Raw genomic sequence first — 16,056 nt, 5'->3', positions numbered from 1 at the left:
ATTACAGCACAGACGCTCCCACATGCTGCCTGCAGGGAGATGAGACTGGCAGGTCTCTCCCACCTCCAGTGTCCATGTGACCAACAGGCCAGCCCGTGTAAATGCACCCAACTCTCAGCTGTGGTTCACGCACACACCATGCAATTCCCTCCCCCTCCCCTCCTCCCCCCGCCCAGTTCCGAGGGCTACAGGGTTTGGAAAAGTAGGAATAGTGATGCCTTAGCAAAGGCCGCTGGCCACCAGCTGTGCACCGTGGTGGAAGGTACCTGGGCGGAAAGCAAAATCTGCATGTAGCCATCCAGCAACTAACTCATCCGCAGGAGGATTAGATCTGGGGCATGGCTCTTCCCTAGAGGTGAGACCCGGGAGCCCACTCTGAGCAGAAAGTGAAGGTGTTCCAACAGGTGGGGCAGGTCCTGCTCCAGCCGCTGCTTGGAAAACCCATTGCGGTCAGGCCTGGTCCCAAGCCTTGGGCCGGGAACGGGCTGTGTGGGGCAGGGAAGGCACACCCAGCGCTGAGGTTGGGCCACTATGTGGCAGGAGGTGGGGAGAGGCCTTGTTCAGCGGGAGGGGAAGGCTGGGCCTTCCCCCTTGCGAGTCAATGGAAGAGAGGCTGCAGCCGGACACTGCAAAGCACCTGCAGCCTCTGTCCCTGCTGAGCTCCCAGCCCATCTCACTGGCACGTTATTTTCAGCCCGTGACTGACGCAGGAATGCTGTTCGCCCTCCTAGGCTGTGGGCAGCGGGGGCAGAGGCAGTGGCAGGCGAGCAGGCAGTTTGCTCCAGGCCCTGTCTCATGCCTTGGGCTGGACGCGGAGTAGCCAATGAAAAGTGACACCCAGTAGCTGCTGGCCCCTTCTTCCTGTAGCTTAGCTTTCCCCTCTCCCCATCTGTAACCCCTCCGTCGTCAGCCCCAGCATGCTGGTTAGCGGGGAGGACACACGCTCGCCCTGCTCAGGGCTGCTGTGACCTCAGGGCGGGAGCTCAGTCGCCTCCCCCTTGCCTCCTCATGGAGGGTCTGGCTACCCTGCCGTGGGAGGCGTGGTTGCAGCACCTGCAGCCACCCCGAGTTAGCCTTAGCTAGCTAGCTCACGGGCCAACAGCAGTGAAGCTGCAGCAGCCTGGAGCACAGAGAACTTAAGGTGGCTTGGCACTCTCTAGTTCCTGCGTCCTTTCCAGAGCGGGCTCAGTTACGCCAGCCCCACACCCTGTGCCTTGGCATCAGGCAGGATATCACAGAGCACCTGGAAGAAAGATGGACAAACACTGCTGGGGGCCAGTCTGAGACCCTGTCAGAGGCCTGATTTGCAGCAAGCAGGTGCTCAGCACATTCTAACAATCAGGCCTCTGGGAGGCATCTGAAGTTGGACCTCACAAAACTGACCCACCCAAAATCACTAGCTCCCTCTTGCCATTTTAAGCCAAGCCGATCAGCTCAGGGCATCGCTATGGAAAGCAGCTAGCCAGCCCTTTTTTTGTGCAAGTGACAAGTGTTTTACTAACTAGCACCCGGGGATGTGTGAACTGAGCATGTGGGTGCAGTTTCCCACACGCGGGGTGGGAAACAGCCTCTGCCCCAAGGAGCTGGCCATCTCAATAGCCAAGGCAGCCAAAGCATGGGGGAAGGGGACACTCAGAGTGCGGGGTTTACTGTCATCACAGCTTCACCTGTGGTTTTGTTACTGCAGTAACTGCAAAGCTCAGAGGTTACAATGGCCTGTTAGTATTGGTGTGACCAGCCTCTCAGCCCCAGAGACCAAGCTAAATTCAACAGGGAGCTCCAAGGGAGGGCGCTAACAAGGCACAAATGGGGAGGTGCACGGCAATCAGTAGCGAACACACACGTTTCCTTGGTTACTGGACACATGGTGCCTCTCACTTGCTCTTGAGTCTTGCTTCCAGGAGGGTGCGCCGGGGATGCTGATCCCAGCTTTGCAGACCTGGGCTGAATTCCCTTCCCTGCCGGCTGCGTGCCCTTGGGCAAGTCACTTAGGCCCAGATTGTTCAAGGTATTTGGGTGGCGCTGCACCCAGCAGTGTAACGCCTCACTCATCTATGTGCTTAAATCCAATGAACTCTCCATGGGAGTTTGGCTCTCAGTGCCTCAGTCAGTGAGGTGTTGCACGGCTGAGCTCAGCAACCCCTAAACATCTTGAAAACTCTGGGTCTTAGTCTCTCTGTGCTTCAGTGCCCATCTGTACAGGGGCTAAAGGCCCTGCCCTCCCCGCAGGGGGCCTGGAGGAGAGCACAGTTAAAGACTGAGAGGGGCTCAGATGTGGCTGGGGAGGGGGTGTTCGTTGTGACACTGCACCCATATTCTTCATAGAGATATGATGATGATTATGGCATAATTCTGATGTATTTTATGCACAATGGGTCACATGAGGGGTCATTGGAAAGGTTATGATTTACTGAATACGATTATCCTATTCGTATGCGGGTATCATTTTTGTATCTGAAGTTAGGAATATTGACTATGTATCTGTATTACAAATGTTTTTACATTTGGGGAATGCCCACTAGGCAAAAGGCTCTCAGTCCAGATGGCTGGCTGGGAAGGGCCTATTCAGGTTAATGAGCCATTAGGGGAGAATAGGCCTTAGCAGAAGCTTATCTCCCACCTGGGGGCCTTCCTGAGGACGCTGCAGACACTCATGGCTGTTGTGACACTACAGGGACATGTGACCAGGTCACCTGGTGCTGGACTCCATCTTGGAATATCAGTGTTTTTACATTGACTGGCGTGGGAACCAAGCTCTGAAACAAAGGGTTACAGCAATATGCAAAGGCTATTTAAGGCAGGGTAGTGACATCATTGTGGTTCACTGACTCCCCACCCAAAGAGACTCCTGGAAACACGCTAAGGAACAAAGACTGAACTGGTGGAAGTGCTGGACCATGGCTAAACGGACTTTTAGCCTGTGAATGAACACCTGGGGATTCCAAGCTGTAAGCAAGTGCAGTTTACCCCTTAAGAACATGCAGCTTGCCTGTATCATCACTTAGGGTGAGGATTTGCTATTCTGATCTGATCTATGAAGCGTATTAAGATCAGTTTGTGTGTTTTGTTCATATGCCAGGTAATCTGCTTTGATCTGTTTGCTAGCCCTTATAATCACTTAAAATCTATCTTTTGTAGTTAATAAATTTGTTTTTGCTTTGTCTAAAACCAGTGTGTGGGAGTCATAACTCGGGGCAGAAAGTTGTCGTATATTTCTCTCCCCATTGAGGGAGGGAGCGAATTTTATGAGCTTACGCTGTGTGGTTCCCTGTGCAGCGCAAGACGGTATAATTTGGGGTTTACACGCCGGGGGGGGGGTGCCTGAGTAGGTGGGAAGCTCCGTAGCTGGAGCCTTCCCATGCAGCGCTGATCACAGGGTCTGCATGTAACTGGAGCTGGGTGTGTCCCTACCTGCATGTGTGCTGGTGAAAGTGCGGGCTGGTCACCGGTGTAAAGGGAGCCCAGGCTGGTGGGTCAGGGGGCTCAGTAGTACCCCAGTTCCAGGTGGCACCCCGGGGGAACCCGTCACATTCCTATCAAAGGCCCTGCGACTAGTTTCAGTTTTAACTTCATTTCAGGCTGGGCCAGCCTTGAAAGACAGCAATCAGCGTGGAAGAGGCCAGCAGAGGATGGGTTACCTGCCGACTGAGCAAAAGAGAGTTTCCAGCATCTGGTGACAGAAACAGCAGATCTACGAATTAGGGGACAGATTAGCTATGTCGACAGCCATAATAAGTACACCATGCCCAAAATCTAACTGCCCATCCAGAGCTGGCAAACCATGGGAAGTTTTCCTGCACCACCAGCCCAGAGGGGGTGAAAATTCATAGGCAAATCGATATAATGCTGCGCTACAATGGAGATACCTTATAGTTTCCTGACAACCCATCTTCCACACTGGACAACACTAGACAGCATGCCATGAGCAGACAAAACCCAGGAAACAAAATCCACCCACCACGGCAACTGGGGCGGATAATCCAGGCAGCTCAGACACTGCCGCAATGCCAGACGGGCATGCCGACGAACCAAGCCCAACAGGCTGAAATATGCAAAAAGAAAAGGAGTACTTGTGGCACCTTAGAGACTAACCAATGCATCCATGCTTGCGAAGGCTAATTCCTTGCTCCCTCTTTCCCATAGGTAGTGTATATCTAGCTACACTAGTAAAATGTAATCACTGGCTGCTTGCTTAATTTTTCCCCTGGCTTGGAACCCATTTTGGATCCCACGTGGGGTGGGGATTGGGGGGAAGGGGGCAATGGTGCAGCTTCTGCCCTCAACAGAAGCAAAATTCAACCTCCTGCATGTGATTTTCTGCCTAATACCAATTGCAAGGGCACAGCCTGGAAATCCCTCCCATTTTAATGCCAGACAAGGCAGTGGTCGCACTCTCTGAGGCTCCCTGTTTCCTCTGCAGGCTACTCATTGGGGCCATCCCCAAATAGTTCCTACAAATACAGGCCCACACTGGCCCGTCTGATCCATCCCCTTAGCCTGGGCCAGTGGGTCTGCTCCTATGACGTGGGGCCTCTCTCCAGCGGTGTCCCTGTTCCCTCTGCCTCAGTGGTTATCAGCACAGCGTCCCAGCTCAGGAGACAGGCACGCCAGATGGCATGCTCAGAGCTGGGCAGGGTTCCCCGCACCCAGTCAAATTCTCCCTAGTAGGGGCAGGGAGTTCCTGGACCTCCCAGTCCCACCCTTTGCTTTGCAGGAGATGGGCTGGAGGTGCTAAAGAAGCACGGCAGCACCAGGAGCAGGGATTGGTGCTTAAGGTCCTGAGCTCCAAGCCTACAATGTCTGTATATAGGTGCCCACTGTGCATGCCCGTGAGACCCCGACATAGCACCTTAGCACAGGGACTGCTACAAACTCCAAGACTCATCAGCATTAATGCTACTTGTGACCATATGGAGTCAGGATCCTCGCTCAGCAGGGGTGGGGTGGGGAGTTCAGCCTCAGACTTTCTTTTAAACCAATTTGAGGGTTTTTTACTTAAACCCAGCCCCCACTGATTGCACTGGGCAAGATCTGGACCAGCAGCCTTCATTCACATCAGCTGTAGGAGCTACAGCTGCTTGACCCCACTCCAGCACCCATCCGCTGTATCATACTCTCGTTTGTCCTTTTTAGGCAATGGCCGAGACGCTTGGTGGTTAAAGGGGCGGTGAGGGGGAGGGAGAGTTGGAGACTTTCTCCGGGGAGAGAATTCAGTGATACAGAGGGGTGCAGCATGGTTTTCCCCAAGGCTATTTTATTCATAATGGATTAAATCCCCCCCTGCAAGGCCAATGGGTGCTGTTGGGGGATGGCAGCAGCAAGGCCCACTCCTCGCGCTGGCTCTCTGGGTACAGGCTGAATTTCACCCTGTGCACCAATCCTCCCACTTGGAGCAGCACAGCTGAGTTTGACACAGGGGAACTGACCACAATAGCTAGGGGAGAATAAGCTATTTTGCAGCAGCTATTGTGGAGTTGCTGCCATATGGACAGAGTTCCAGAATGAACGTGATTTCATTGCAACATAATTACTCCACTTTGGAAGCCCACCAATTATTTTGGAATAAAGTGACTCTTTAAAGAGTATACAGACAGCGTAGTCTACAATTAGTAAATGTGTTTATTACAGGAGGGGCTGAAGGCCAGCCAAGATCAGGGCACCAATGTGCTAGGCCCTGCATATTTGCAGAGCAGCCCTGAAGAATGTACAAGCTAAAGAGACCAGCTAGATGCAGGGTGGGAAAAGGGTCTAACATGACGCGCTGCACAGCTGCTCTGGTCAATCTCCCTGAGCAGACACCTTTCCCCAGTCAGCCGGAAACTGCACCTTCCTCCCCCACACCCCTCGCTCCACATCTTTCATCCTCTGGAGACTGGTTCAGTCCTCGCAGGAGCCAGGCTGTCTGGAATCCTCCTTCCTCCCCAGAGTGAATGTGCCCCCGCCTTCCCTGGGCCCTTGGGCTGGGTGGGGCTCAAGCAGGCAGCAGAAGCCAATTGCTTGTGTCAGATTGTTACCATGGTCAAAGGGCCTGCTGAGCTCCATGCGATGAGCCAGCAGATGGTGGGTAGGAAGCATGGGGGGGTTAGTCCATCATAGGCTGGGGCCAAGTCAGAGGAAGGCTAGCAGAGTAGCGGGAGCTCAGCTTGGAGGCAGCAGGGCATTGAAAGGAGGCCTGTTTAGTAGAGATTGTGGCAGCCCTGTATTTCTATGATTTAACAGAGACTTGGATTCAAGTCCTAGCTCAGCCATAGCCTGCCTGCACAAGTCAAGTCATTAGCCTGTGCCTCAGTTTCCCCATCTGTAAAATGAGAATAGCACTTCCCTGCCTAACAGAGGGTAGTGAGGATAAAATCCAGGAGCAGTTGTAAGGCACTCATGAACTACAGTGAGCAGGGCCCTATAAAGTAAGTGTCTAGACTGATAAAGATGGCAATTCCTCTGCTCTCCTAACCTGATCAAGGGGAAATTCTCTCCCCTGTTGTGCACAGTGCAGGTCCCAAGGACTAACAGGAGCCGAAAGGGCATAAGGGGCAGCTGCCTGCGAAGCAGGACAGGAGATTCTGAGCAGGAAAGCCCCTCGGCTGAGTAACAGGCCTCAGGGCCGCGCTCTCCCAGCTCGTGGAGCGCAGAGGCTGCACCGAGCCTGCTGTTAACATGCAGGGAGGGTGGCTCCTGGTGGAGCAACTGTAGAACAGAGGAATGGAAACTGAGGCACAGCCTTGATTTCAGTGCCCTTAGCAGCAGCAGCCCAATTAGCTCCTCTCAGGCCCCCTCACTCCTGTGACGTGCAGGGACAACGCACTCTCCCTTCAGTCATTTCCAAATCACAGAGAATCACATTAAAGAATCCAGGGTCATTCCCTCCCTCTGCCCGCCCGAGGATTCTCTGGCTCTGCGCATGTGTGGGCAGCTTCCCACGCCGCTCAGCTCAGCCTGGGCTGGGCTGCCAGGGCCTCCAGGAATTTCCCTGCAGAGCAGAGCGTGAGCACGCACCGCCAGACCCTGAGCAGGAGCAGGGGGCGGCCGGAAGAACGCAGTGCGGCGTGCTTGCTCCAGGCCCAGGAGATTCTCCCCCGGTGCTGTCACATCCTGGCCCTTTTTCATGCTCCGACTGCAGCGACCCGTTCAGATCGTCCTGGGTGGTGAGTGGAGCGTGGGCCAGGAGAGGACGTCACAGATGCAGATAACAGCGAGCTAGGCGAGGGCATGGCCTGATGAGGTACAGCCCCGTGGGTGTTATTAATGAGCCCAGCAGACGCTCTGAGGGCCTTGGGAATGCGCTCTCAACGAGCCCCACCCTCTCCCCTCTGTTCGCAGCCACCCTGAAGTAATGCCTCTGGATCGCCCGGGGCTCACTCGCTGCCCTGGAATGAGGAAGAGGGAGAGTTGGAGAACAAGCGGGCCATGACGCTCGGCAGGCCTATCCTGAGACCAGGCCTCTCGCTGCTCCAGGCCTGCTCCCTCACGGCGCAGGCTCCTGCTGACTCAGGGAGACGATGCTGCGGCCGGAAGGAGAGCGTGGGCCTGTGGCTGGAGCAGCGAGAGCAGACACACAGGACTGAGATTGCGCCATAGATTTGGACTAAGAGGAAGAACGTTCTTCGCAAGAGACAGGGATGGTACGGCCCAGCGAGCAGGACCACCCAGTCTCACCCCAGCTCTGCCCTAGCCTCATTGTGCAACCTTGGGCCACTCACTCCCCCCTTCTGCACCTCAGTTTCCCTACCTCTCTAACAGCCTTCACTGCCCTTTAACAGCGGCACAAAGGGCTCAGCAGGGATAATAGGGCCCAGCCCAGTTCTTCTCCTTCAGGATCTCCTTAGTTTCCAAGCTGGCTCCACCGTGAAAGCTGCTCGTCCAAGGAGAGGTTTTGAACATTCTGCCGAAGAGACGGGATGGGACGGCACCAGCGGTGACGCTGAGCTCCGCAGGCGCCTGCAACAGGAGAAGGCGGAGGCCTGGTGAGGGTTTCAGATGCGGGGTTGCTCAGTTGGTTCTGGTGGGCAGGAATACGGACCCTGCCCGAGTGCTGGGCAGCGGCAGAGCCGGGCAAAGGAATGAACGGTTCAAAGGCAGGAGGTAACAAAGGCCAGTTTTTTTAATGGTTCCTTGGAGCCGCGACTGACATTTGAATTTGTTTGAGGGGTTTTTAAGTTTGGGTTTTTGGTTTTTTTTAAGTGAAAAGTGAAGTAAAATTTGAAACAGTGTCTGACTGGTATGTCTGGAAAACGTTAACACACATTGTGCTTGGGGGGTGTGGGTCACGAAGGCAATTGGGCAAATGTGACACATCTGCACAGTTCAGTCGCCCCAAATCTGCGTTTGCTGGCAAAAAAGCTGAACATTTTTGCCCATTATTACTCTAGTCAACAGCTTCAGTTCATTAACCTGCCCCATTCCACTGGGCCATAAATAGGCCCTCCCAGCGAGGCAGATGGGGTATTATGGCCAGGAAATGGGGCAGGTGGGCGGGCTAGATAGGGAACTAGATCCACATTGAGGTGTTTTATTTTGCAAAATTCCACCTCCCTGGGAACTCTCCCATTGGGCAGGAAGCACAGCTCCGTGGTTAGGGCCGTATCCTAGGACCTGGAAGGCCTGGGTTCAAGCCCCTGTTCTGTCATATACTTTCTTTGTGACTGTGGGCAAGTCACTTTGGCCTAGCTGCTCAGAGGTATTTAGACTCCCATTGAAATCGGTGCCTCAGTTCCCCATCTTTGCCATGAGAATAATGACACATCCCTACCTCACAATAAAGGCATTGAAGATTGTGAGGTGCTCAGACACTCTAGGAATGGGAGCCAGAAAAGGACCTCAGATTGATTTGTAATGAGCAAAAGTTTCACTTCCTTGCTGTCTTAATGAGCCTAGCACCTTTCAGATCCAGGTAACTCTAAACCTCACTTGCTTTTATACCCTCTGCTGGCATCACCTCATCGGCCTCCGTGGGTTATTGCTTGGGGGCTAAAAAAGAGAAGCCAGATCTGCATCTCTATGGATAAGGAATCTGGGCTTACACAAGCACAAACTGTCCCCACAATAAATAGGTGTGAATAGGGAGAGCATTCTGGGTAGTATGCAAATTAGTACATCATCTGCAGCATTCCAGAGTCAGCAAAATTCTGCTCCAGATTCAAAAGCCAAGGGCAGTCACCCACACGGCTGGGCTGGGCAGCAGAGCTGCTAGGGTACAAGCCGGAGGAATGGAAGCTGAAGCGATCGTCATGGCAAGGCCCAAGGGGACAGAGCCCCTTTGCCAATGGAGTGCTTCCCCCCTGTACTCCTCACACTTCTTTGCACAGGTGGGAAGGGTCCCCATCTTACAGAGGGGAACTCACACAGACCACAGCCAGGAATGGCTACTACATCTTATGGCTGCCAGCTCTCCCCCCTCCCCGTGTTCTCAGCTTGCTGCTAGTTTGTTCAACTCATCACCTTCCCAGGAACAGACTGCCAAGTCTGTGGTTAACAGGTCCTCCCTCTGATGCAGTGTCAGCACTTGCTGCTGTGGGGAAGGAGGGGGGAAGCAGCAGGCCGTAACTGAGGTGAGAGACACCCGACCACGGGGATAGACAGAGCTCATGGTAAAGCATGGGGCACCTCCTATCACCACGGCTTCCCGATCTCACTCAGCTCAGCCTGGGGGACCCATCAGATCACGCCACATGCTGAGTAGTTAGGAGCTGGGGTGTGGAGTTCATTAGTACACAGGGACCTGAGCCTTCAGCTGTTGTTTATGTTCATGGGAAACATTCCCAGCAAAGCAGAAAAACCTCAACAGCAAGAGGATTTTGCCTCATTGCTTCCATTCTGCAAGCTGGCTCCATTCTCCAGAACCAGCAGCAGTTGGCTTTGACCTGCTTACAGACCAGGTGACATGGGCGTGAAACATGCTTACCCCCACACACCAGGAACCAAGAGCTCTGCTTGGCAGAGTCCAACATTCCCTTTGGGCAAAGAACAAGCCGGGCCTCAACACAGAAGGACTGGGTGGGGGGGGAAGGGGGAGATTTCAATTTATAAAACCACAAGGATTTGTGGAGGATTGGGCCAAAAGAAATCTGATGAGGTTCAACAAGGACAAGCGCAGAGTCCTGCATTTAGGACGGAAGAATCCAATGCACCGCTACAGACTAGGGACCGAATGGCTAGGCAGCAGTTCTGCAGAAAAGGACCTAGGGGATACAGTGGACGAGAAGCTCGATATGAGTCAACAGTGTGCCCTTGTTGCCAAGAAGGCCAATGGCATTTTGGGATGTATAAGTAGGGGCATTGCCAGCAGATCGAGGGATGCGATCGTACCCCTCTATTCGACACTGGTGAGGCCTCATCTGGAGTACTGTGTTCAGTTTTGGGCCCCACACTATAAGAAGGATGTGGAAAAATTGGAAAGAGTCCAGCGGAGGGCAACAAAAATGATTAGGGGACTGGAACACATGACTTATGAGGAGAGGCTGAGGGAACTGGGATTGTTTAGTCTGTGGAAGAGAAGAATGAGGGGGGATTTGATAGCTGCTTTCAACTGCCTGAAAGGGGGTTCCAAAGAGGATGGCTCTAGACTGTTCTCAGTGGTAGCAGGTGACAGAACAAGGAGTAATGGTCTCAAGTTGCAGTGGGGGAGATTTAGGTTGGATATTAGGAAAAACTTTTTCATTAGGAGGGTGGTGAAGCACTGGAATGGGTTACCTAGGGAGGTGGTGGAATCTCCTTCCTTAGAAGTTTTTAAGGTCAGGCTTGACAAAGCCCTGGCTGGGATGATTTAGTCGGGGATCGGTCCTGCTTTGAGCAGGGGGTTGGACTAGATGACCTCTTGAGGTCCCTTCCAACCCTGATATTCTATGATTCTATGAAGGGATTTCCCCTAAAGATCATGGGTTATTCATACGTGCCAGCTCCCCCAATCCTCCAGCCTCCTCTCTGCCCCCAGCCTCATAGGAAAGCCAGCAATAAAGTCCCTCCCCAAGCATCTCCACAGATCCCTGCTCTGAAACCAGCAGCTGCCCCACTCCCTGAACTACAGCTGCTGCCCATCAACCCAGCCAGCAAGGGGGGCTGGGGGTGGGACACGGCCGAGACAGAGGCAATAGTGCGGGATGGAGGGGGGACAGACGCTTCCAGGTGGAAGTTGGTGAGAAGGCTGCGGTGAGGTAGCACTTGGTCACATCTAGCCCCTGGTACATGGAACAAGTATCTACCTTTCATCACCCTTGTCTCAACAAGGTCCACGGGGGTGTGTGGGGGGGGGTGGGGGTGGGCAGCTGCTTCTCCTCCCGCCCAGGAGCTGTGCTGGGGTAGCAGGCAGGGCCGGTGCAACCACTAGGCAAACTAGGTGGTCACCTAGGGCACCAAATGGTTGGGGGCAGCGGTGGAGCGGAGGGGAGCTGGGGCGGGTGGCGGGCTGCCTGCAGCAAGTAAGGGGGGTGGTGGTGCACAGGGGAACTGCTCCCCCCCCCCCCAGCTCACCCCTGCTCTGCCCTGCCTCTCTCCCTCCCAGGCTTGCCGCCAAACAGCTGATTGGCACCACCAGCCTGGGAGGTGGAGAAGTGGCGCGTGCTTGGGGAGGAGGCGGAGCAGAGGTGAGCTGGGGCGGGGAGCTGCCCGGGCCGAGGGGCGGGAGGGAGGGGGCGGGGGGCGCCTCAGGGCGGAGAGCTGCCGTTGGGGAGGGGCACGCAAGGTGGAAGTTTCGCCTAGGGCGTGAGACCTCCTTGCACCAGCCCTGGTAGCAGGAGACAAGTCCCACGGCCCCCAGCTGTCTGGCCTGCAGGCTGAGATGGCACTGTGCTGGAGAGGGCTCCAGAGGGGGCACGAGAGCCAAGGGGGCTGAAGCCAGGAGAGGTGGCAGCTGTCCTGGCACTCCCGGCTTTGGGCTGGGAGTCTAGATGCCGAGCGCTCCTACACACTTTGCCACGTGACCTTCACCTCTGTGCCTCACTCGTTCCAGCACACTGAGGAAGGGGTTTCCTTGCCTAATTCACACCTTGGTCAGCCACCAAAACCCAGAGTGGGGCAGCTAGCAGCATCGTTCATTGTTAGGACTGTCCCAAGGCCTCGGCTATTGGCACAAGCCTCCAACAGCCCCTGGGAACCCCACTGAAGGCCGTAGGGTGTTCATGCCTGCAGACCCGCAGGCAAGATCCAGGCCTGCAGGCAACTGGCACTTCAGTTTGTAAGTAAGCTGGGTTCCTTGCTCGGAGATGGGGCCAGTGCACCAGGTCCAGCTGAACTGCATTACCCAGCAGTCTGTGGCTCCTCTCCTGCTTGACGGAACAGGGGGGCTGCCTGCTATATAAACTCCACCGGCCCAGGCTTCAGTGGGCCCTCCAGACCTTGGAGACCATGGGCTTCTCTACACAGCACTCCGTATGAATCCACCGTGCACCAGCTTGGTGTGCAACACCACCCCCTCTGGATGCTGTTAAGCAAGAGTGTGGCTTGGCTTATCGCCCTCTGAATCAGTATGTCAAACCACCTGCTGGGACTTCCCCTGTACTGTAGCACCGTCCACACAGGAGGGCACTGTGTGCTGTCGGTTCGCACCCTAGCTTGCCACGGAGGAAGCCCTAGGAGACATCTGATCCTTGCTCCCATCCCACAAGCAGAGTGCTAGAGGCAAGGCTGGATTAAGGCAGGGGCTTTAGGGGCTGCAGCCCAGGGTCCCGGCTCAAGGGGATATCCGCAAAAATAAATCACAGGCAGCGATCTCCAACTCCAGGCTGCTAAGAGTCTCGCAGTACAGCACTCAAGCAGGCTGCCTGAATGCCGTGGCCCCACGCTGTTCCTGGAAGCGGCCAGCTGCTAGCACAGTGTACAGAGACACGCTATTCCCCTCCCCACAGGGGCCATAGAGACATGCCAGCAGCCAGCTGCTTCCACGAGTGGCGTAGGGCCACGGCATGCAGGCAGCCTGCCTAAGCCCTGCTGCACCACCACCTGGGAGGCGCCTGTGGTGAACACCTCCTGTCCAGAGCCTACTCCTCACACTCCCTCCTTCATCCCAACACCCAGGCCCCTCCCAGAGCCTGCACCCCACCCCACCAGCCCTGAGCCCCCTCCCACACCCAAACTCCCTCCCAAACCCTGCACCCCTCCTGCACCTCAACCCCCTGCCCTAGATCAGAATCCCCCTCCTGCACTCAAACTCCTTCCCAGACCCTGCACCTCATTCTGCACCCTAATCCCCTACCCCTGCCCCAGCCCCCTCCTGCACCAAACTGCCTCCCAGGAAAAAGACTCTTATACAGGGGCCCCACAAAATCTAATAGCCCTGGGCCCACAGGAGAGTTAATCCGGCCCTGGCTAGGGGAAAGTGCTCTAGGTCAGTCAGTGCCATGGGCTGCAAAAATAGCAGGGCTCTTTATAAGGATGGGGACTAGCTCCCCATGCTGGTTTGGAGGAAGACTTCATGGAACTCTACTTGACCTACCTTCCGAATTCATTGCTTGTGGTACTGATCATTCAGATATCTGCCAACAGCTCCACATGGCAGGATCAGGGCACCTCATCTGTCCTCCCCAGCATCTTCCTCTTGCTAGGTCTCCCCTGCAAGCTGGGGGTGCGCCATCATCTATCCTGATCCCAAGCCCAGAGCCACTGAGCTCTGAGAGCTTTCCCCTGTTCCCCCAAAGTCAGCCCTACGGCTATAGGTGGCTTCGCACCTGGTCATGGTCTGTCAGCGCCACTACACCAAATGCCTCCAGCGGAGCGGGTGGGAGACGCTTCGGCTGAGCCTTTGTCTATCAGAATAGGCAGTTCAGGCACAAGGCAAAATGGAGCATGAAATCAAGTCAGTTTTGCCAAAATTTCACTTAAGAAAACCAAAAAGTCCCGGCCCTGTCAAATGCCCCATGGGGACACCTTTCAGGGCAAAGACACTTCCATGTTGAAGTTCAGTTAAAAACAAAATTTTTTTTTGAAACAAAGTTTGTCATGGTGTAAACACAATCAGGAGTCAAAATTGAAAGAAAATGGTACAACTGACCCAAAATGATTTTTAAATTTTCCTTTGGAGAATTAAGATTTTCAGGTTTGCTCCAATTTAGACACCAAGTTCCAAAATCCTTTGCAGAATGGAACTGCTGTTCTCTGCCTGAAGACTTCAAAAATAATCCTCCAATTTCTTCATCCACAGCCTGATTCTTCCATTGCATCCCACCCCATAGCTTGAATGCTCACCCAGGGTCAAGGCACCTCCTTCCTGGACTGTTGCAACTTCCTCCTCCCCATGCCCCCATCCAACTCGTCAGAAATCCCCCCCACATACCACCCCTCCAGACTGCTGCAGCAAAATCAAGCTTAGTGACCCAGAGTTCAGGTTGCTAGGCCCTGTGCTTGTCACGCTCGCTACCAGAGCGCTCCTCCATTCCAGGGACCCACAGCTATCACATTCCTTTGGGGCTGCAGTGGCCTCTGCTCCACCGTGAATTCCTGGCAGGACCCAGCAGCTATTTTTGAGTTAAAAGGAAAAGTGACTTCCCCTCCTGGTAAAGACACCAGATACAGTATGTCCTGGTTCTGTTTTAGCGTCGTACTGCTTATTCTGTACCACGCGCACCACGAGCTGCGTTGCCCAGACACTGCCGTGTGTTAGTGCTGGGGCTTTTCCAATTTCCCAGCTATCTGGGCCACCGTAACACAAGGGCTTTTGCATTAGCCTGGCCCTAGACTGCAGCACCCAGTAGCACTTTAGGAGCGACTTAGGGCAGTTGTAGTAGAAGTGAAACCTGTTAACAAGGGAATTGGGTAATACGATCTTCTTAAGAACTACAGGCCTCTAGTTTGTTGCTTGCTGTAGCAGATTTTCTGAGACAGCTGCTCTTCTCCATTCCTAGCAAAGGAAGAGCTGGCTTAACAGTATTTGGCTCCCACCCCCAACCGCTTGTCTAGTTCCTGAGCAACCTTTGCTGCAGTATGCCTCTCCCCCAAGGCCAGCTTGTCTCCTTGACATATTGAGAATCCATAAAGGTGCTGGCCCAAAAACCATTTCCCTAAACTCTCGCTACCCACCTTCCCACTCCAGTACAGCTGGAAACACAACACAGCTAGGTCCCATTCCCTTTGGCAATGGAGTGGAGGGATTAGAACTGGTCTAGAGACAGATTCTTGGTTTGTGTAGTGGAGACCAGTGAAGTGCCCTTCCATCCTTGTTCAGTGCCTCACTCCTCAGGGAAGCTCGTGTCCCCTGACGCTTATGGTCTGGCACTGCAAAGCTAGACGCTCTGAGCATGACAGGGGCCGTTCCCCTCCAACACCGGGCATATACACAGCAGCAACCACATGTTCTTCAAAATGGGAGATTTATTGATATTAAAAACCCTATGCAAAACTAGAAGATTAAGGAAATCTGGTTTTGCTGCACAAACTAGTGGGCGCCTTGCTGCATTGGCAAGAAACTCAACAGGGATAAAGTCACCTGAGGATGAACCGGTCAGCCACTGGGCTAGCAGCCAGAGGCCTTTCCTATGCACACTAAACGGATGAAGAAGAGTCGTCAGTGGAGGACAGCTGCCCTTTCCCAGAAGATGACCCTGCTGTTCTGAGAACCTGCACGTGGCCTCCCTGAACACACCTAGTTCAGCCCTGAACTCTTCATTGTGGCACACAGGCTGCCCTGTCTAGTGAGTGCTTCCAGCAGCCCAGGCCGAGCCTGGGATGGGGCAGTGGACCATAGAAGTTTCTCACGGGTTTTCCTATGCTAAGGCGTGGTGGGAGTGTTCATCCTGGTGAGACATGGTACTGCTGCCAACCCAGTTTGCTCCGTCCAGAACAGAAAAGGGAGTTGAGGGGTAGGTTGACACAGGAGACACAGAGGGAATTCCACCTCCATGGATACCAATGGTTACAAGAGGAAATATTGTGGCTTTCCTACTCCAGTCTGAGGGGAATGTGAAAAAACACACCAGGCTCCTGGCTCTCTCAGTGTCCATCACAAAGGTACTGCCAGCTAACCCAATGCACACTTCAGCTGCAGTGCGGCACTTCAACCACCCAACTCAGACACGCTTTTCTTCCACAACTGTCTTGCTCCAATCCAGGGAAATTCTCAGCTTCACAACCAGA

The sequence above is a fragment of the Eretmochelys imbricata genome, chromosome 15 (genome assembly GCF_965152235.1).
Source record: "Eretmochelys imbricata isolate rEreImb1 chromosome 15, rEreImb1.hap1, whole genome shotgun sequence".
In the NCBI taxonomy this organism is placed as follows: domain Eukaryota; kingdom Metazoa; phylum Chordata; order Testudines; family Cheloniidae; genus Eretmochelys; species Eretmochelys imbricata.
Note: the sequence above shows the minus strand (reverse complement) of the source record.